The sequence below is a fragment of the Carcharodon carcharias genome, chromosome 10, assembly GCF_017639515.1.
Source record: "Carcharodon carcharias isolate sCarCar2 chromosome 10, sCarCar2.pri, whole genome shotgun sequence".
Lineage (NCBI taxonomy): Eukaryota > Metazoa > Chordata > Chondrichthyes > Lamniformes > Lamnidae > Carcharodon > Carcharodon carcharias.
The window spans coordinates 120,949,726-120,972,922 of NC_054476.1; the positions used below are offsets into that span (position 1 = coordinate 120,949,726).

General features: G+C 43.4%; 1 long non-coding RNA gene and 3 other non-coding genes across 4 annotated transcripts; all 4 read right to left on the reverse strand.

The window, feature by feature from the left end:
- Nucleotides 1–3,831: 3,831 nt before the first annotated feature.
- On the reverse strand, nt 3,832–12,872 carry LOC121282780. Its single transcript, XR_005944140.1, has 10 exons — nt 12,758–12,872; nt 9,883–9,982; nt 9,508–9,603; nt 9,110–9,157; nt 8,333–8,392; nt 7,137–7,217; nt 6,396–6,436; nt 5,882–5,930; nt 4,849–4,942; nt 3,832–4,103 (listed from the first exon to the last, which is right to left on the reverse strand). It is a non-coding gene; the product is annotated as an uncharacterized LOC121282780 (long non-coding RNA).
- LOC121283698 lies at nt 6,006–6,140 on the reverse strand. Its single transcript, XR_005944344.1, has one exon. It is a non-coding gene; the product is annotated as a small nucleolar RNA SNORA8 (small nucleolar RNA).
- LOC121283701 lies at nt 7,323–7,456 on the reverse strand. Its single transcript, XR_005944347.1, has one exon. It is a non-coding gene; the product is annotated as a small nucleolar RNA SNORA18 (small nucleolar RNA).
- On the reverse strand, nt 9,726–9,855 carry LOC121283714. The gene has a single exon (XR_005944356.1). It is a non-coding gene; the product is annotated as a small nucleolar RNA SNORA40 (small nucleolar RNA).
- Nucleotides 12,873–23,197: the final 10,325 nt, after the last annotated feature.

Sequence of the window (23,197 nt, forward strand, 5' to 3'; positions counted from 1 at the left end):
AACACCATGTCTGGCACCAATGGGAATGTGCTTACTCTGGTGTTTTAAAGAGGGAGGGAGATCTTAGGAAGATCAGGCTGCATGAAAAGTGCTTTCTGCCCATTCCACATCTACAAAGGTGAACAGACCTCACTTTCTCAGTTGATTAATATGTGATGTTGCTACTATTCCCAAAGGAACCTGGGGCAGTGAATGCGATGGCACCAATTCTGTGATATGTGAATGCCTGACTAATGTTGGGTAACAGAGAGTTATGCTTTCAGTGGGTGACACATCGACTGACCTGTGAGTTAGAAGATTACGGCCAGGAGTTTATGGCCCCTCCTGCATGGCATGGCGGGCCTGTGAATTCAGGTGCCACAACGGACTTTGGCACATGCCCTAAAGTGGCACTTCATTGGAGTGCTACAAAAGTGCCTTAATGGTGGAGGTGCCATCATTCAGATGAGATGTTCACCCACGGCCCTCTCTACCTGCTCAGGTGAATGTAAACAATTTCATGGGGCTATCTGCAGAATGATGAGTTCTCCTGACCAATGCTCTTCCCTCAACTAAAACTCATTGAAACAAATTATCTAGTCATCCATTCATTGCTGCTTGCGGAACATTGCTGCACTCAAACTGTCTGCATATATAACAATAACAATGATAATACCAATTGCGCCTTCAGATGGATGAGCTGTCAGATTAAGTGATCATGTTTCTTCATCAGTGCTCTGGTGTTAATTTCTCTCCCTCCCTCCTGTGGCTGGGTTAAGTGACAACTCTTGAGCGACTGAAAGCAGAAAATCAGGAGGGGAGGGTTGAGGTGTGGGAGGTGGTGGTGGGGTGGAAAGAAAGAGGTCCAAGGTCACACCATTGAAGCTTGCGCTATATGCCAGATAGCAGAGTGAGAGTGAGATGTGCAAAGGGGCAAGGTGCAGGAATATACTTTCGTCCACAATGTTCTTGGCTGCAACGGGCTCTGTGCCAGCTGGCCCCATGATCTGGAGCACTGCCTTCTGGTGCAGGCTCAGGAGATGCAGGTGTGCCTGTCACCCACCATTTCTGTCCTGCTCCCTGTGATCGCATCCTGCAAGAGAGGGGGAGAATGTCAATGATTGTGCTGCACTGCGTTTTTGGTGAAGTTCCTGCCAGAGCGGTAAAGCTGCATGTATGTGGAGGCAGTGACAGATGGGAGTGAGGTTGGTACCATTGGAAGTCAAAGTGGGCTATCTGAATATTAGGCCTGAGTCCTGACTGCTAGAGATTGATAATGGGTGAGCAATGAGCTGCAGTGGGTAGATGTGCTTGAAAAATTAACTCTTTGACCTTGACCACCCGTGTGAAGTCATTAAAGTTCTTGGAGCACTGCTGCCAGGTCTTCAGGCCAAATTCGGCAGGTGGACTTCCCTGGACACCTGCTCCCAAATCCTTCTGAAGGTCGATCCTTGAGGGGCTCCTGACCTGCACCCACCCCACTCTCCACAAGGAAACATGGCTTATCTCCTCCGGTTAAACTCCAGCGCTGCATCCGTGAATCTTGCAGATCTCTCTCACTTCCCTGGTTCTGATTGTTTAGCTTCTACTTGCAGCCAATTGCACTACAGGCAGTCAGCAGCAGCTTATGTCTAATAAGTGCAGCTCCATTCAGAGAGGCAGGGTGCCTTTAAGAGCTGAGGGCTAGTTGGGACATGTACTGGCGTCTGCTACTCAGCTGCCTGTTGAGCGTTCAGCCAACCAGCAGCATGGCTCACGCTTGGCTGAACACTAGTTATAGAAATGAGGAGTTGGTATGAAGTTTGCTGCTTCATTATGACTGGGTGCGGGCTGCAAATCCCAACTTCTCTCCCTTCACTCGAACATAATTACCATTGAATTTTTATTAGCTCGTCTTAATTCTGGCTGCATCCTCCATGCTGACATTTGTCATTGCAATCCACCAGCCGGCTGCTGGTCCCCTTCATAAGCTACCCCACCCCTACCCTTCATTTCCCCTTGAATGGTAATGTCCACTCCTCCCAAATTTCCCATAGTGACATTCTCCTCCCATGGCTGGCTATTGTGTCCCAATCCCTTCTGCCACACCTGAATTCTCCTTCGCCAGCACCATCTCCAACCTGCTGAATTTGAGTCCTCCCTCGTTTGCACTTAAACTTTTCAAGCAAAGAATGGAATTCCTTAAACAGAAGAAGCCTCTCTCATTCCTACACCCTCTATTTAAAATCTATCCAGGTCAGTTTGAGTTGGAAACAGCAATGCAAAACCTTAATTAAGTTGAATTTGTTGTTAATTAAGAAGTATACTCCCATTACCTCAAGGTATTTCAATACCTTATGACATTGTGGGATTGTATATTGCTGCCCCCTAGTGGTTTGACTATTTCTCTGGCGTGCCTGAGCTACAGCCACATGCAGCCAGAACCTGAAACTGTGGCAATGAAATTGTATTTATGTATATTTTTTGGCTTGGTCCTTGATTGAATTTCATGCACCTGGAAGTTTGAAAAAGGTCACTGAGGCACCAAATTGTGAATACATTGTAAATCAAAACACCCAAGATCGGTTTGTATCAGCAACATTTGTTTAGAATTCCCACAATTAAAAACATTTGAAGCAATTTCTACAACTGCCTCTTCTGGGCTAGAGCACGATTTTGTCTGAGAAGTAAAATCTTGGATTCTAGTTTTTGGTGCAGATTTGAGAGAATGTGAAGCCCAGTTCTAAAGGGACCTGGCACCAGAATTAACAGGTTCAGTCCCAGCTTCACTTGCCTGGAGGGGAACAATTAAAAAGCTGCTGACCACACCTTTTGTCTTCAGACTCCAAAATATGATTCCTCAATGCATGAAACCATGCCACCATGTGCCCAAAGTCCTGTTCTTTCCTTTGCCCTGCAGGATGCAAGCCACTAGCAGGAGGGACTGCAGAATGAGAGCATGGCATGGTGGCTGCAATTCTGAACTTTGGAGAAGTGCTTTGTCCATGCTCACATTACCAACATGAAGGTGGGAAAGTCAGCTTGACTAAGCAAGTTTCAGCCGCACCAAGCTGTACTGCCTCTGATCTGGTGGCCTTCAAGCCAAGTGCTAGGAAACTCTGTTTTTCCCCATCTGAAGACAGAACACCCTCCTTGAGCACCTGTTGATATACTTTATTTCTAGGGGCTGGCAGCTTCCCCATGACAATCGCTTGTTTCATTTGACCAATGACAGAAAGGCAGGCTTCATCTATCACCATGCTCAGACTGTTGGCAAACAATGTTTGAATTGGAAGGCCTTATTTACAATGTAAACTGTCTATATATCAAAAATATTGTAATGCAGAACAAATTCACAACCAGTGTCCTATCTGACCAAGCAGAATTCTTAGGCCCTTCTCAAGCCACCTACTCCAACCTCTAACATTAACCATCTTGACCCCTACAATCTTTATCTATGCCAGTTACTTCTAGCCTATTTCAATGCTCTCCAAACTACCCTGCCCACCCCCTGAAAACTACACAAAACTTACATAAAACAAGCTTTCTCTACATCTTGTATCCTGGTTCACACCTAGCTTCATTGACTCATCAACTCTGGTTTGACAGAACAGAGATTTTCAAATCCCCCACAAGGGCTTGCATCACATCCCCTACTCGAATCCTGCCATCTCTCAGCCTTCATTTCACCTTCTGTCCTTGTGCCTGCAGTTGCCAAGGCCCCAAACTGAATTGCATACCAAAAATTTGATTCAAAATAGCCTGTGAAAAACTTAATTAGGCACCATTCTTATCTCTCTTGCAGTTGTCAAGTTTGGGACATTTTACAATGCTAGTAAATATATACGTGGAATTAAGAGGCTGAAGGGAATGTAATCTCAACCAATTACTTTATTTAAGTGAAGTGCACAATGAATGCTAGAGCACAAATTTGTACAAGCTAGATGTTTACAATTTTATTGAACTAGAGATGGAATTCTCATTTCCTCTTTGAAGATTCTTAATGTAGCAACCCAAAGCCAGGAATTTAATTAACTTTTGACCACGTGTAAAAATACATGCAAAATGCTAGTCAAAAAGGCAAGCCGTTGTCAGGTAATCTGATCTTCAGTCCAGCTGTCCATTTTCTGCAATTCCAACACTTCCTAAAAAGCAGAATAGGTAGTAAGATACATGTTTCCGGACAAGACCAAGAATTCTACATCAAGTTGACATCACAAATTGTCCTTTTGCATTACCAAATAAGATGCAGTTCCTGCTTGTAGCAAGTATATTTATAATAAAATTAACATTCATTTCAGTTACAGCACCATACCATCTTTTCAGAAGCTTCTGCATAGCACAAGATTTGTATACCAGTCCTTTTATTCATTATGATGCTCACATCCTAACACCAGCATTCACTGCCCACCCTAATCAGAGTGGATACCTTTGAAAAAGGACTAATTTAGCATGCACATAGGCTTGCTCCAAATACAGGAACGTAAACAAAACTGGCAAACGTGGTGTGCCAACAGCCCCCACCCTCCTCAAAGTGTCAAGAGTTCAGATCGCTGTAAATTAATGCAAATGGCTAAAGTTTACTGCTTTTTCTGGCCAATATAAGCAACTGTATTCAAGTCCCACCGTTGCTTTAGAAGTTTTATAAATTGTGTTTCCCATGAGCATAGACTGCAAGACACTTGCCTACAGTAACTAAACACAGGATTATACTCTTTGGTCACTGCGTTAAGAGTTGTTGGATTTATGCCCAAAAAACCCTCTTTGAAATGACCATGACTGAACTTTTACTTTAGCAAACACTACAGAAATAGTACTTTTGTCTGCAAATGCACGTACACAATTTACATACTTCAAATAGTTGCAAGATTCCTAGACATTTAAAGTTACCTTAAGGAAAACTGGCTAATTTGAGACCACTTCAATCAATATTTTCAGAAGGTCATCCTGGCAGCAATCTTGCACACACCTCTTACTCCCTAACCTAGAGAGCCAAAGTGAAATTATGCACAAATTAGTAAACACTAACTTGCAAGAATTGACAGCAACTAGTGTAACTCTTTTGAGTACAAACCTGTTTCCATCTGTTTCAGATGAAGTTACATTGTTTCATAGTTTGCCTTTGTGAGATTTGAACTCTTGATCTCGGGGTTATAAACCCAGTACCATAACCACTTGGCTATTTAGGCCAAGCGAAAATGTTGTACCCAGGTCTTTTTACCAGCCTCAGCAACTAGTGTAGTGGCAGTTTGCTAAACATACATCAGGAAGCTCTTTAGTTCGATGCCACTGATTTCAGCTGACTCAGAAGCAGCAAGTACATGAACTCAGTAATGTGGGAAACCACATTAAATGCTTGCCAACACCTTGCGCAAACTGAAATGGGAATGCACCCCTCTGGTGAAAACAGATTTAGCCAATTAGGTTGCCCCACTATGACATTTTAGCTAAAGAACCAGTGACAAAGAGCAACGTTCCCTTTCAGAAAAGGGAGAAAATATTTAGAGCAAAGCAGAAAGAAAGCTCCACAAATGTGCTATTTACAAACTGATAAGTACAAAAGAAAAAACTAAGTTAGAACGTAGTGGGGATCGTAACAAACAAGCACAATTTTATAAATAGGGGATGTTCCCAACCAATTGCGTTACTAATAACTACAACCAGCTGGGATAGTTTTTACTTTATGGTCATCTCCACAGCAGACCAGATACTGGAATTCTGATAGCCTTGGTAAGTGACCAGCTGTGTCAAACATTACAATTAATAGTTTTTTGCCAACCAATGTTACATATTTAGCTTCAGCACTGAACTCCAAAACAACTACTTTTGGAAAGCCAGGCATTCAACAGGCCAATAACTATGCTAATTACTTTATACTGATAAAACATTTTTGCATTATAGGTTATTTTCCTTACTGCCATACCTGTTTGAGAATTTACTTCAGTCATCTCTGTAGCCAAGCACTGATGCACCTACAAGTAAGTTACATTGAGTCAGTGATTCTATTGGAAATGATAGGTTGCCCTATCAGTTTAATGTACAGTGCTGCATGTATCAACAAAAATACCAGGTTAGCAAGCACAATCAACAAGCTAACCAACGATGCCAAATGCTGAATTAGTGTAGCACTGCTAAGTGAACATCCATCAGGAGGTACTGTTGGACGCAGATACAACAGTGCGATTTAAAGAAAAATCATTTCAGCATATGCACAAGATTAATCTCAATCACTAAAAAAAATTCTGAAATGCTGCAACAAATTACATCCAATATTAGGTATTGTTTTATAATTTGGTCAGAAATCTCAAGTACTGCATTGCTGATTTAACTAGTTGCACATGGCTACTAACTAAATGCTACTATTTTATATTAAGTTTACACACAATTCTACAGTTCATGAAGACATTTTCTATTGTGCTAAGAACAAACTCACATACCTTATGGCATAGCTAAAGATGACTCCAAGCAGTCTTGGAAGCTTTAGAGAAAGAAGCCAAATTAGATCTAAAATGTACAACTGTATGGCATTTAAAACTTGAACATCTAAAGAAGTTTCTACACCAGCTAACAAATACAGTTCTGTTCAGAACAAACAATTCATGCTCATTGATTTTCACACAGCAGTTGAACAGAAAAAAAAAATCATCATTACAGAACTGGCATTCGAGCAAAAGCCCTCCAAATTAGCTGTGGCCCAACAAGAAAGAGGACAATGGAATTAACTCTTAAAAAGAGCCAGCACAGGAATATTGGGTTGAATTAATTCCTGTGCTGCTAACATTCTTAGTGCTGCATTGCAGCCCGATTTTACATTCAATTCTACAGCTTTCTTGCTAAAAGGTTTTACTAGTAACTTTTCAATAGCTTTTGGAGCTGCAACCTGCTAATGGAAGTGGCAGATACATGCAAAAAGGGAGAACATGTCTCACCACCTTCCCCAGAGAGCAGCAGAGGCAGGGTCAGTGAATACTTAAGGCCAGTTAGATTGACTCCCTTGTCAATCAGGAGTCTTAACAGTATAGGGAAGGTAGAAAGGGAAGTAGTGTTGAGGCCACAATCAGATCAGCCATGATCTATCAAATTTCAGGGCAGGCTTAAGGGGCCAAATGGTCTACTCCTAATTTATATGCTCAATAGGATAGTGAACATACTTTGATCAAAGACTTCAACCTCCCTACCTGGTTATAAAATTTGCCAGAAGTTCACCTAAGGTAGACTGAACATTCCTCCAAACTCATCTTCACATAAGGCAGAGGGACCTGAAAAAATTAGAAATGGTATACATCTTGAAAAATCAAGACTACAGACTCACCAACCTCATTCCTTCCTTTATGAAATACCCATATTATGTTGAACTTTTAAGTAATTGTTTTGTAGTTCAATCCCACTGGTTTAACAGCATAATCCAGTGGGTAAAGCGAAAACTGCAAGTTTACTCTTTGAGGCATTTCCAACAACATAAATCTATTGTTAAGGTTCAGTTGGGATAGACCTCACTTCCCCAATGCTCCAAGCATCAAGAGTCTGCAACTAGTGACATCAGCAGACTTCAGACTTAAGACTCTTCTGCTTTAAGGTTTAGAAATTGAGAAAGCATTCCCTGATTTTACTATTTAACAAATTAATTTCATTATTTATACAAGACTTAAATTGAATTAGACAGCATCATACATTTTAGCCACATTACCCAATCCTTTCACACACCAAACCAACTTCAGCCACATTCAATTCCTACAAGTAACTTATCAGCTGAAATATATACCTACTTCTCAGACAACTACCAGGCTCAAAACATCCCAAACCACCTGCACATCCTTGCCATCCTGCAAATCTTGCCATCTTACCTCTCCAGCTGGAATTATAAATGAGGTCATCTGACTACATCAGCTCCCGGCCTTTCTTCAGTTCCACTAATCACCCACTGCCACATTAGTCAGCACTTCCAATGTAAACCTGCACAGCTTTCATTGGTTTCACCTTACCTGCCCCTCCAGCTGCCACAAAGCACCAAGTATCCAAAAATGTAGCCACTGATATCACAACCACATTAAAATTCACCTATCACCACTATTCTCAAAGACCTGTAACCATTCCTGGTCACCCACACTACATTCAAATTCCACATTCCTCTACAACTCTGCACCATTGTACCCCAACAATCCCCTGAAAACTCCATTGCACCACCCCCCCCCAAAATTTTCTTTGTTAATCTGACTGGATCACAGCCCACTTCATGGTGCCACCAGTGACACCATCTTCCAGCACCCATGTTTCCTCATTGCCTAACGTTAATACATTTTCTACTTAAAAATGCATTTTGTAAATTAGCAACATTTCAATTCAGCATGCCTGAAGACAATTTCATGAAACTCACCTCAGTAGTCAAGCTGGTAACAATTCCAATACCCACACGAAGCCACCTCACTAGGAATTTCTAATGGCAGAACAGAAAATATTTAGAAACCAGATATTTACAGCATCAAAGCTGAAGCCCATGATTTTGTCAGGATATTGATTTTCCACTGACAAACTGTCAGGTATTAGTGTTGAGAAGTTAGTTTAAAGGAGTGTTCAGAAGGCCGTGTCATTCACTGTCAATCAGAGCAGTTGAACGTTTGGCATTCATCACAACCAACTCCAGACAGGAAAGATAGAAGAAAATTGACAGCTTCTAGAAGAAATAATGTACAGTTTTGGGAACTTTGGCAGACTTTAGTCTAACTAATCAAATGTATCTACATAAGAATAAATGATCCACAAAATTGAAGGAAAAACAGTGGTGACAAATTGAAAAGTACATTTGGACATTTTAAAGTAACAGTTCGTTTCTGCACAACATTTCTGCACATTTGTCATTTGAGAATTCCTGGTAGTTTTAGGTATTTACATAGCTTTATAGAGTAAAATAGAGACTGGGTACCAGTAAAACCCCACAATTCACTACCTGTTTAAAAAGTCCAAGTGCTATTATTTCATAGTTGCTAAGACAGATTGCTGTCCCCGACAGATTGAAGAAATTTACATAACCAAAACTATTAGGTTTTGAAAAAAAATACATTTTAATTTATCATTCACTGCTTTCCAGTAACTTTCAGGTGAAAAATGCATATAAAGTTATCCTCTTCAACTTCACAGGATAGAATGTCCTCACCTTTTAAGTCATCCTATTGCAAGACCAGTCACTTATGCTCAAGTCCCACTGTTTTTGGGGGAAAAAAAAAATCATTGTTTTATAATGCATTTGCTCATTTAACTCACTCAGCAGCAAAAATAGGTCTCTCCTAACTGGAGGAAATTATGAAAAACTATATTTTAGTGATATTCCAGTAAACTTAAAATACTTCAAGCACCCAAGTACAGTAATGTCATTAGGAGGAAATAATTTGAAGTATCTGTCCCTTCTATATAGTAACACAACTGGTGGAATGTGACAGTTGTGGGTTGCAAAGAAGGGTTTACTTTTAGCACCCTATTCCCGGTTTCTGCCTATTTAAATAATGACAAAACCATGATCGAAGTGCTGATCACAAAATCCAAACAAGTTTTCACCTGCATTTTATCTTGGTTACTTCCATAGCTCAAATTCTTCAGGTATCTGAATTTAACCACTTCGTGTTCTGAAAATTGCTATATTTGGAACTCAATCTGAAAGATACAAAAATAGGTCAAGATCTCCTAACTGGAGGAAATTATGACAAACTATATTTTAAATTGATATTCCACACGCAAGTACAGTAATGTCATTAGGAGGAAATAATCTGAAGTATCTGTCCCTTCTATATAGTAACACAACTGGTGGAATGTGACAGTTGTGGGTTGCAAAGAAGGGTTTACTTTTAGCACCCTATTCCCGGTTTCTGCCTATTTAAATAATGACAAAACCATGATCAAAGTGCTGATCACAAAATCCAAATAAATTTTCACCTGCATTTTATCTTGGTTACTTCCAATAGCTCAAATTCTTCAGGTATCTGAATTTAACCACTTTGTGTTCTGAGAATTGCTGCTATATTTGGAATTCAACCTGAAAGATACAACCCCCATTATTTTTATACAAGAAACACATGACATTCAAGTATGATTAATCACAAAGCTTGACACCATCCAGAACAAAACAGCCCACTTATCCACCAACTTGAACATTCACTCATTCCACCACACAGGGAAACTGCAAGTTCCCCTCTAAGTCACAGGCCACCCCTTCAGTCACTGGGTCAACATTCTGGAATTCTTTACCTACATTACAGTAGTTAAGATAGCTCATCACACATTCCAAAGGCAATAAAATGCTGCCCCTGCCAGCAATGCCCACACACCACGAAAGGAAAAAAAATCTTTCAGGCTCTACAGTACCCAGTATTTCAGCTGTTTCATAATTTAGAGTTCAAATGGCTTGTGAACAAGCCATTATTCAGTATTTGCAGGAATCAAGGCCCCAAAATAGCCAAGTACAGCAGCAGCTTCCACATAATTAATAGATTTATCCAGCCACCATATACAATAGTTCACATTATAGGTGGGTAAATTTACAGAATACAATCCTACAGGCACCAGTAAAAATTCCATATTCAGCCACAAAATGGATGCATATTGAAATTATCTTAATTTCTGTTAAAACTGCTACACAATTCCTCCAATTTCAAGCCATTTTAAAAATTATAAACCAAGTGAGTGCTACATAAATGCAAAGCCCACAACCCTATAAAAGTGAACATTTCTTGCAGTCTTTTCCAAACAAATCCCAGTAATTATAATTCACTCAAATCAAACCTCTGCAAAGTTAAATATATTGCAGCATCTTCAAGAACAAAGGAGTTTGAAAGTGGCAAAATTTAAATTTGGCCAATATCGTCAGTAGAGACCTTGCTATACATTATGCTTACATAGAGAAGAATGAAGCCAGGAAACAAAAAGGAGATTAATCCAGACCTGATTTTTTTTGACTGGAGGTGCTAGGGTTCAGACAGGAACAGTTCAAGAATCTGGAATGAATTACGTCTGCTCCTCTATCTCTATTTGGAGGCCATACAATGCCCCCAACGGCTCAATCATATCTTCTCACTCAATTCTAACGAAACAAGAGCCTGCCTTTGCCCCCTTAAGGACCTCCCCCATGTCTTACATAATCAGTACTGCCACCCCATCTCCTTTTCTGTTCCAAATATCTTGTATCCATGAATATTAAGCAGCCAGACCTCAATTTTTAAGACAACTTTTAGTCACTACTTCATATTCCCAGAGTGCTATTCATACTTTAAGGTCACTAACCTTCACTAATTTGTGAACTTACATTCTATTCCTTGTGATCTGCTCTGTTTACTATGTTACCACTTCCATGTCTAGTACCATGTAACACCCTCAATCCATTATGCACCTTGTTCCTGGAAGGGCTAAATGGCTACTCGTACTCCTATTTCACCCGCCTTTACTGCTTCTATATGCTAGCACCCACTCCCCTTCCCAGCCACAATAGCAGGCCTCTCCACAAGCACACTGATCCCAGTCCTGTTGACGGGTAATGCACTTTCTGTAAGTGTCATGTGCTCCACAACCAATCCCAATGCCCCAAGAATAATGAAACCCTCCCTCCTGCACCATACCACAAGACAATTTCCACTATTGCTGGCACGTGGACATTTGAGTATTTATGGACTCTTATGGTTAATTCATTATTATTTACTGGTCATCTACAGTCCCTTGCTCATTGGTGCATTGGGCTGGACAGTACTCCAAGGCCGTCACTCCCAGCAGTCTCTCAAGGCCACATGCTAGTTTGGTCGGGGCGACTCCTCAAAAAAATACATGTCACCTCTGATTGGACACCCATCTATTATCCTGAACTCACACTGGGACGGTATAACCAACACCACCTGGAACCAGGAAATTACGAGCCTCCCTGTTGCTCCAGTGATCCCAGCTACCCATTTAAGCTCAAGCAGCTGTAAACGACTTCCCACTAAATGTGGTTCCCCAAGACACGTGGCGGTGGCCGGAAATACCACATGAGGCAGGATTTGTAAGCATCAAGTCTCAAGCTATCCATCCATGATTTAAAACAAAGATTGAAACTTTTAATTTCCCATCTTAGTTGAGACCAATGCCCGAGCACAAAATTCACAGGATTAACATTGAGTTGAAGCCAGTTTGCGGGGGGGGGGGGGGGGGGGGGGGGGGGTAGATTTGTCACAGGCCTCATTATCATCAGTGCAACGGCCAGTGTGCAGAGATGGAAGCAGTGCCTGTCTTAGTGTAGCCAGGTCCATGGACAAAGCGGCTCCATCATAGGAACCGCCCAGAAGAGGAGGGACCGGCTGAGGAATGATAGGCAGCGTGGGGCCTGGAGCCTGATGGAAACCGCGGCCTGAGGTAGTGAGGCCTCCCCGAAAGGAGCGTGACCAGGCCTGAGGCAGCTCGCCGAGCGGACCCCCGTCTCCCTGGCATCGGGGCGGCTCGCGTGGAGTCTGGCAGAGGCCGCCATGGAAATCAAATCAAACTCCCCCACCCCCCACCCCAACCCGCGAACGGCCGCCATGGAAACCAAATCAAACTCCCCCACCCCCCACCCCAACCCGCGAACGGCCGCCATGGAAACCAAATCAACCCCCCCACCACCCAACCTGCGAGCGGCCGCCATGGAAACCAACTGGGGGGGCACCAACCGCTTTAACGATAAGGATTTCTCCCAGCTCAGGGTTATAAAACATCGCCGTCTCACTCTGCACCAAGCAGTGAGTCTCGGCCTGGAGCCGGGGCCCTGGATCCGGACAAACACCCCACGACAAGCCGCTCCACAACCTACCATTCGCTCCGCTGCCAGCCCAGTAAGAGAGAGAGCGAGATCAGCCTGGCGCCGCCCTTTTATAGCCAGCGGGAGCCCCGCAGAATCCACCTCCAAACCAGGCGCCCCGCTTTAGTATTTTACTATTTTGAATTTAAAGTCAGACAGGCCCAGCCTAAGCCCCGCAATTTTATTCTTTAAAATAAATCATTAATTCAGTTTGTAAAATGACCAGGGTGCTTTGCAAGATATGCAAGTTTTCCCGCCACCCTCAACCCGCGCAGCCGCAGTTGGGCTGAGTTCACCCAAAAGTGGATCTTTATCCTTTCTGTACACTATACAGCTCTGTATCTTTATCCTTCCTGTACACTGTTCAGCCCTGGATCTTTATCCTTCCTGTACATTATACAGCCCCGGATCTTTATCCTTCCTGTACACTATATAGCCCTGGATCTTTACCTTTCCTGTACACTGTACAGCCCTGGAACTTTATCCTTCCTGTACACTATACAGCTCTGGATCTTTATCCTTCCTGTACGCTATACAGCCCTGGATCTTTATCCTTCCTGTACACTGTACAGCCCTGGATCTTTATCCTTCCTGTACACTATACAGCCCTGGATCTTTACCTTTCCTGTACACTGTACAGCCCTGGAACTTTATCCTTCCTGTACATTATGCAGCCCTGGATCTTTAGCTTTCCTGTACACTACACAGCCCTGGATCTTTACCTTTCCTGTACACTATACAACCCTGGATCTTTATCCTTCCAGCACACTATACAGCCCTGGATCTTTATCCTTCCTGTACACTGTACAGCCCTGGATCTTTACCTTTCCTGTACACTGTACAGCCCTGGATCTTTACCTTTCCTGTACACTATACAGTCCTGGATCTTTATCCTTCCTGTACACTGTACAGCCCTGGATCTTTACCTTTCCTGTACACTATACAGCCCTGGATCTTTATCCTTCCTGTACACTGTACAGCCCTGGATCTGTATCCTTCTTATACACTGTATAGCCCTGGATCTGTATCCTTCCTGTTCACTGTACAGCCCTGAATCTTTACCTTTTCTGTACACTATACAGCCCTGGATCTTTACCTTTTCTGTACACTATACAGCCCTGGATCTTTATCCTTCCTGTACACTATACAGCCCTGGATCTTTATCCTTCCTGTACACTGTACTGCCCTGGATATTTATCCTTCCTGTACACTATATAGCCCTGGATCTTTATCCTTCCTGTACACTGTACAGCCCTGGATCTTTACCTTTCCTGTACACTAGACAGCCCTGGATCTTTATCCTTCCTGTACACTGTACGGCCCTGGATCTTTACCTTTCCTGTACACTGTACAGCCCTGGAACTTTATCCTTCCTGTACACTATACAGCCCTGGATCTTTATCCTTCCTGTACACTGCACAGCCCTGGATCTTTATCCTTCCTGTACACTATACAGCCCTGGATCTTTACCTTTCCTGTACACTGTACAGCCCTGGAACTTTATCCTTCCTGTACATTATACAGCTCTGGATCTTTACCTTTCCTGTACTCTATACAGCCTTGGATCTTTACCTTTCCTGTACACTATACAGCCCTGGATCTTTATCCTTCCAGCACACTATACAGCCCTGGATCTTTATCCTTCCTGTACACTGTACAGCCCTGGATCTTTACCTTTCCTGTACACTGTACAGCCCCGGATCTTTATCCTTCCTGTACACTATATAGCCCTGGATCTTTACCTTTCCTGTACACTGTACAGCCCTGGAACTTTATCCTTCCTGTACACTATACAGCTCTGGATCTTTATCCTTCCTGTACGCTATACAGCCCTGGATCTTTATCCTTCCTGTACACTGTACAGCCCTGGATCTTTATCCTTCCTGTACACTATACAGCCCTGGATCTTTACCTTTCCTGTACACTGTACAGCCCTGGAACTTTATCCTTCCTGTACATTATGCAGCCCTGGATCTTTACCTTTCCTGTACACTACACAGCCCTGGATCTTTACCTTTCCTGTACACTATACAACCCTGGATCTTTATCCTTCCAGCACACTATACAGCCCTGGATCTTTATCCTTCCTGTACACTGTACAGCCCTGGATCTTTACCTTTCCTGTACACTATACAGCCCTGGATCTTTATCCTTCCTGTACGCTGTACAGCCCTGGATCTTTACCTTTCCTGTACACTGTACAGCCCTGAACTTTATCCTTCCTGTACACTATACAGCTCTGGATCTTTATCCTTCCTGTACACTGTACTGCCCTGGATATTTATCCTTCCTGTACACTATATAGCCCTGTATCTTTATCCTTCCTGTACACTGTACAGCCCTGGATCTTTACCTTTCCTGTACACTGTACAGCCCTGGATCTTTATCCTTCCTGTACACTGTACAGCTCTGGATCTGTATCCTTCTTATACACTGTATAGCCCTGGATCTGTATCCTTCCTGTTCACTGTACAGCCCTGAATCTTTACCTTTTCTGTACACTATACAGCCCTGGATCTTTATCCTTCCTGTACACTGTACAGCCCTGGATCTTTATCCTTCCTGTACACTATACAGCCCTGGATCTTTACCTTTCCTGTACACTGTACAGCCCTGGAGCTTTACCTTTCCTGTACACTGTACAGCCCTGGATCTTTACCTTTCCTGTACACTGTACAGCCCTGGATCTTTACCTTTCCTGTACACTATACAGCCCTGGATCTTTATCCTTCCTGTACACTGTACAGCCCTGGATCTTTACCTTTCCTGTACACTGTACAGCCCTGGATCTTTATCCTTCCTGTACACTGTACAGCCCTGGATCTGTATCCTTCCTGTTCACTGTACAGCCCTGAATCTTTACCTTTCCTGTACACTGTACAGCCCTGGAACTTTATCCTTCCTGTACATTATACAGCCCTGGATCTTTACCTTTCCTGTACACTATACAGCCCTGAATCTTTACCTTTCCTGTACACTATACAGCCCTGGATCTTTATCCTTCCAGCACACTATACAGCCCTGGATCTTTATCCTTCCTGTACACTGTACAGCCCTGGATCTTTACCTTTCCTGTACACTGTACAGCCCTGGATCTTTACCTTTCCTGTACACTGTACAGCCCTGGATCTTTATCCTTCCTGTTCACTGTACAGCCCTGAATCTTTACCTTTTCTGTACACTATACAGCCCTGGATCTTTACCTTTTCTGTACACTATACAGCCCTGGATATTTATCCTTCCTGTACACTATACAGCCCTGGATCTTTATCCTTCCTGTACACTGTACTGCCCTGGATATTTATCCTTCCTGTACACTATATAGCCCTGGATCTTTATCCTTCCTGTACACTGTACAGCCCTGGATCTTTACCTTTCCTGTACACTAGACAGCCCTGGATCTTTATCCTTCCTGTACACTGTACGGCCCTGGATCTTTACCTTTCCTGTACACTGTACAGCCCTGGAACTTTATCCTTCCTGTACACTATACAGCCCTGGATCTTTATCCTTCCTGTACACTGCACAGCCCTGGATCTTTATCCTTCCTGTACACTATACAGCCCTGGATCTTTACCTTTCCTGTACACTGTACAGCCCTGGAACTTTATCCTTCCTGTACATTATACAGCTCTGGATCTTTACCTTTCCTGTACTCTATACAGCCTTGGATCTTTACCTTTCCTGTACACTATACAGCCCTGGATCTTTATCCTTCCAGCACACTATACAGCCCTGGATCTTTATCCTTCCTGTACACTGTACAGCCCTGGATCTTTACCTTTCCTGTACACTGTACAGCCCCGGATCTTTATCCTTCCTGTACACTATATAGCCCTGGATCTTTACCTTTCCTGTACACTGTACAGCCCTGGAACTTTATCCTTCCTGTACACTATACAGCTCTGGATCTTTATCCTTCCTGTACGCTATACAGCCCTGGATCTTTATCCTTCCTGTACACTGTACAGCCCTGGATCTTTATCCTTCCTGTACACTATACAGCCCTGGATCTTTACCTTTCCTGTACACTGTACAGCCCTGGAACTTTATCCTTCCTGTACATTATGCAGCCCTGGATCTTTACCTTTCCTGTACACTACACAGCCCTGGATCTTTACCTTTCCTGTACACTATACAACCCTGGATCTTTATCCTTCCAGCACACTATACAGCCCTGGATCTTTATCCTTCCTGTACACTGTACAGCCCTGGATCTTTACCTTTCCTGTACACTGTACAGCCCTGGAACTTTATCCTTCCTGTACATTATGCAGCCCTGGATCTTTACCTTTCCTGTACACTACACAGCCCTGGATCTTTACCTTTCCTGTACACTATACAACCCTGGATCTTTATCCTTCCAGCACACTATACAGCCCTGGATCTTTATCCTTCCTGTACACTGTACAGCCCTGGATCTTTACCTTTCCTGTACACTATACAGCCCTGGATCTTTATCCTTCCTGTACGCTGTACAGCCCTGGATCTTTACCTTTCCTGTACACTGTACAGCACTGAAACTTTATCCTTCCTGTACACTATACAGCTCTGGATCTTTATCCTTCCTGTACACTGTACTGCCCTGGATATTTATCCTTCCTGTACACTATATAGCCCTGTATCTTTATCCTTCCTGTACACTGTACAGCCCTGGATCTTTACCTTTCCTGTACACTGTACAGCCCTGGATCTTTATCCTTCCTGTACACTGTACAGCTCTGGATCTGTATCCTTCTTATACACTGTATAGCCCTGGATCTGTATCCTTCCTGTTCACTGTACAGCCCTGAATCTTTACCTTTTCTGTACACTATACAGCCCTGGATCTTTATCCTTCCTGTACACTGTACAGCCCTGGATCTTTATCCTTCCTGTACACTATACAGCCCTGGATCTTTATCCTTCCTGTACACTGTACTGCCCTGGATATTTATCCTTCCTGTACACTATATAGCCCTGTATCTTTATCCTTCCTGTACACTGTACAGCCCTGGATCTTTACCTTTCCTGTACACTGTACAGCCCTGGATCTTTATCCTTCCTGTACACTGTACAGCTCTGGATCTGTATCCTTCTTATACACTGTATAGCCCTGGATCTGTATCCTTCCTGTTCACTGTACAGCCCTGAATCTTTACCTTTTCTGTACACTATACAGCCCTGGATCTTTATCCTTCCTGTACACTGTACAGCCCTGGATCTTTATCCTTCCTGTACACTATACAGCCCTGGATCTTTACCTTTCCTGTACACTGTACAGCCCTGGAGCTTTACCTTTCCTGTACACTGTACAGCCCTGGATCTTTACCTTTCCTGTACACTGTACAGCCCTGGATCTTTACCTTTCCTGTACACTATACAGCCCTGGATCTTTATCCTTCCTGTACACTGTACAGCCCTGGATCTTTACCTTTCCTGTACACTGTACAGCCCTGGATCTTTATCCTTCCTGTACACTGTACAGCCCTGGATCTGTATCCTTCCTGTTCACTGTACAGCCCTGAATCTTTACCTTTCCTGTACACTGTACAGCCCTGGAACTTTATCCTTCCTGTACATTATACAGCCCTGGATCTTTACCTTTCCTGTACACTATACAGCCCTGAATCTTTACCTTTCCTGTACACTATACAGCCCTGGATCTTTATCCTTCCAGCACACTATACAGCCCTGGATCTTTATCCTTCCTGTACACTGTACAGCCCTGGATCTTTACCTTTCCTGTACACTGTACAGCCCTGGATCTTTACCTTTCCTGTACACTGTACAGCCCTGGATCTTTATCCTTCCTGTTCACTGTACAGCCCTGAATCTTTACCTTTTCTGTACACTATACAGCCCTGGATCTTTACCTTTTCTGTACACTATACAGCCCTGGATATTTATCCTTCCTGTACACTATACAGCCCTGGATCTTTATCCTTCCTGTACACTGTACTGCCCTGGATATTTATCCTTCCTGTACACTATATAGCCCTGGATCTTTATCCTTCCTGTACACTGTACAGCCCTGGATCTTTACCTTTCCTGTACACTAGACAGCCCTGGATCTTTATCCTTCCTGTACACTGTACGGCCCCTGGATCTTTACCTTTCCTGTACACTGTACAGCCCTGGAACTTTATCCTTCCTGTACACTATACAGCCCTGGATCTTTATCCTTCCTGTACACTGCACAGCCCTGGATCTTTATCCTTCCTGTACACTATACAGCCCTGGATCTTTACCTTTCCTGTACACTGTACAGCCCTGGAACTTTATCCTTCCTGTACATTATACAGCTCTGGATCTTTACCTTTCCTGTACTCTATACAGCCTTGGATCTTTACCTTTCCTGTACACTATACAGCCCTGGATCTTTATCCTTCCAGCACACTATACAGCCCTGGATCTTTATCCTTCCTGTACACTGTACAGCCCTGGATCTTTACCTTTCCTGTACACTGTACAGCCCCGGATCTTTATCCTTCCTGTACACTATATAGCCCTGGATCTTTACCTTTCCTGTACACTGTACAGCCCTGGAACTTTATCCTTCCTGTACACTATACAGCTCTGGATCTTTATCCTTCCTGTACGCTATACAGCCCTGGATCTTTATCCTTCCTGTACACTGTACAGCCCTGGATCTTTATCCTTCCTGTACACTATACAGCCCTGGATCTTTACCTTTCCTGTACACTGTACAGCCCTGGAACTTTATCCTTCCTGTACATTATGCAGCCCTGGATCTTTACCTTTCCTGTACACTACACAGCCCTGGATCTTTACCTTTCCTGTACACTATACAACCCTGGATCTTTATCCTTCCAGCACACTATACAGCCCTGGATCTTTATCCTTCCTGTACACTGTACAGCCCTGGATCTTTACCTTTCCTGTACACTGTACAGCCCTGGAACTTTATCCTTCCTGTACATTATGCAGCCCTGGATCTTTACCTTTCCTGTACACTACACAGCCCTGGATCTTTACCTTTCCTGTACACTATACAACCCTGGATCTTTATCCTTCCAGCACACTATACAGCCCTGGATCTTTATCCTTCCTGTACACTGTACAGCCCTGGATCTTTACCTTTCCTGTACACTATACAGCCCTGGATCTTTATCCTTCCTGTACGCTGTACAGCCCTGGATCTTTACCTTTCCTGTACACTGTACAGCACTGAAACTTTATCCTTCCTGTACACTATACAGCTCTGGATCTTTATCCTTCCTGTACACTGTACTGCCCTGGATATTTATCCTTCCTGTACACTATATAGCCCTGTATCTTTATCCTTCCTGTACACTGTACAGCCCTGGATCTTTACCTTTCCTGTACACTGTACAGCCCTGGATCTTTATCCTTCCTGTACACTGTACAGCTCTGGATCTGTATCCTTCTTATACACTGTATAGCCCTGGATCTGTATCCTTCCTGTTCACTGTACAGCCCTGAATCTTTACCTTTTCTGTACACTATACAGCCCTGGATCTTTATCCTTCCTGTACACTGTACAGCCCTGGATCTTTATCCTTCCTGTACACTATACAGCCCTGGATCTTTACCTTTCCTGTACACTGTACAGCCCTGGAGCTTTACCTTTCCTGTACACTGTACAGCCCTGGATCTTTACCTTTCCTGTACACTGTACAGCCCTGGATCTTTACCTTTCCTGTACACTATACAGCCCTGGATCTTTATCCTTCCTGTACACTGTACAGCCCTGGATCTTTACCTTTCCTGTACACTGTACAGCCCTGGATCTTTATCCTTCCTGTACACTGTACAGCCCTGGATCTGTATCCTTCCTGTTCACTGTACAGCCCTGAATCTTTACCTTTCCTGTACACTGTACAGCCCTGGAACTTTATCCTTCCTGTACATTATACAGCCCTGGATCTTTACCTTTCCTGTACACTATACAGCCCTGAATCTTTACCTTTCCTGTACACTATACAGCCCTGGATCTTTATCCTTCCAGCACACTATACAGCCCTGGATCTTTATCCTTCCTGTACACTGTACAGCCCTGGATCTTTACCTTTCCTGTACACTGTACAGCCCTGGATCTTTACCTTTCCTGTACACTGTACAGCCCTGGATCTTTATCCTTCCTGTTCACTGTACAGCCCTGAATCTTTACCTTTTCTGTACACTATACAGCCCTGGATCTTTACCTTTTCTGTACACTATACAGCCCTGGATATTTATCCTTCCTGTACACTATACAGCCCTGGATCTTTATCCTTCCTGTACACTGTACTGCCCTGGATATTTATCCTTCCTGTACACTATATAGCCCTGGATCTTTATCCTTCCTGTACACTGTACAGCCCTGGATCTTTACCTTTCCTGTACACTAGACAGCCCTGGATCTTTATCCTTCCTGTACACTGTACGGCCCTGGATCTTTACCTTTCCTGTACACTGTACAGCCCTGGAACTTTATCCTTCCTGTACACTATACAGCCCTGGATCTTTATCCTTCCTGTACACTGCACAGCCCTGGATCTTTATCCTTCCTGTACACTATACAGCCCTGGATCTTTACCTTTCCTGTACACTGTACAGCCCTGGAACTTTATCCTTCCTGTACATTATACAGCTCTGGATCTTTACCTTTCCTGTACTCTATACAGCCTTGGATCTTTACCTTTCCTGTACACTATACAGCCCTGGATCTTTATCCTTCCAGCACACTATACAGCCCTGGATCTTTATCCTTCCTGTACACTGTACAGCCCTGGATCTTTACCTTTCCTGTACACTGTACAGCCCCGGATCTTTATCCTTCCTGTACACTATATAGCCCTGGATCTTTACCTTTCCTGTACACTGTACAGCCCTGGAACTTTATCCTTCCTGTACACTATACAGCTCTGGATCTTTATCCTTCCTGTACGCTATACAGCCCTGGATCTTTATCCTTCCTGTACACTGTACAGCCCTGGATCTTTATCCTTCCTGTACACTATACAGCCCTGGATCTTTACCTTTCCTGTACACTGTACAGCCCTGGAACTTTATCCTTCCTGTACATTATGCAGCCCTGGATCTTTACCTTTCCTGTACACTACACAGCCCTGGATCTTTACCTTTCCTGTACACTATACAACCCTGGATCTTTATCCTTCCAGCACACTATACAGCCCTGGATCTTTATCCTTCCTGTACACTGTACAGCCCTGGATCTTTACCTTTCCTGTACACTGTACAGCCCTGGAACTTTATCCTTCCTGTACATTATGCAGCCCTGGATCTTTACCTTTCCTGTACACTACACAGCCCTGGATCTTTACCTTTCCTGTACACTATACAACCCTGGATCTTTATCCTTCCAGCACACTATACAGCCCTGGATCTTTATCCTTCCTGTACACTGTACAGCCCTGGATCTTTACCTTTCCTGTACACTATACAGCCCTGGATCTTTATCCTTCCTGTACGCTGTACAGCCCTGGATCTTTACCTTTCCTGTACACTGTACAGCACTGAAACTTTATCCTTCCTGTACACTATACAGCTCTGGATCTTTATCCTTCCTGTACACTGTACTGCCCTGGATATTTATCCTTCCTGTACACTATATAGCCCTGTATCTTTATCCTTCCTGTACACTGTACAGCCCTGGATCTTTACCTTTCCTGTACACTGTACAGCCCTGGATCTTTATCCTTCCTGTACACTGTACAGCTCTGGATCTGTATCCTTCTTATACACGGTATAGCCCTGGATCTGTATCCTTCCTGTTCACTGTACAGCCCTGAATCTTTACCTTTTCTGTACACTATACAGCCCTGGATCTTTATCCTTCCTGTACACTGTACAGCCCTGGATCTTTATCCTTCCTGTACACTATACAGCCCTGGATCTTTACCTTTCCTGTACACTGTACAGCCCTGGAGCTTTACCTTTCCTGTACACTGTACAGCCCTGGATCTTTACCTTTCCTGTACACTGTACAGCCCTGGATCTTTACCTTTCCTGTACACTATACAGCCCTGGATCTTTATCCTTCCTGTACACTGTACAGCCCTGGATCTTTACCTTTCCTGTACACTGTACAGCCCTGGATCTTTATCCTTCCTGTACACTGTACAGCCCTGGATCTGTATCCTTCCTGTTCACTGTACAGCCCTGAATCTTTACCTTTCCTGTACACTGTACAGCCCTGGAACTTTATCCTTCCTGTACATTATACAGCCCTGGATCTTTACCTTTCCTGTACACTATACAGCCCTGAATCTTTACCTTTCCTGTACACTATACAGCCCTGGATCTTTATCCTTCCAGCACACTATACAGCCCTGGATCTTTATCCTTCCTGTACACTGTACAGCCCTGGATCTTTACCTTTCCTGTACACTGTACAGCCCTGGATCTTTACCTTTCCTGTACACTGTACAGCCCTGGATCTTTATCCTTCCTGTTCACTGTACAGCCCTGAATCTTTACCTTTTC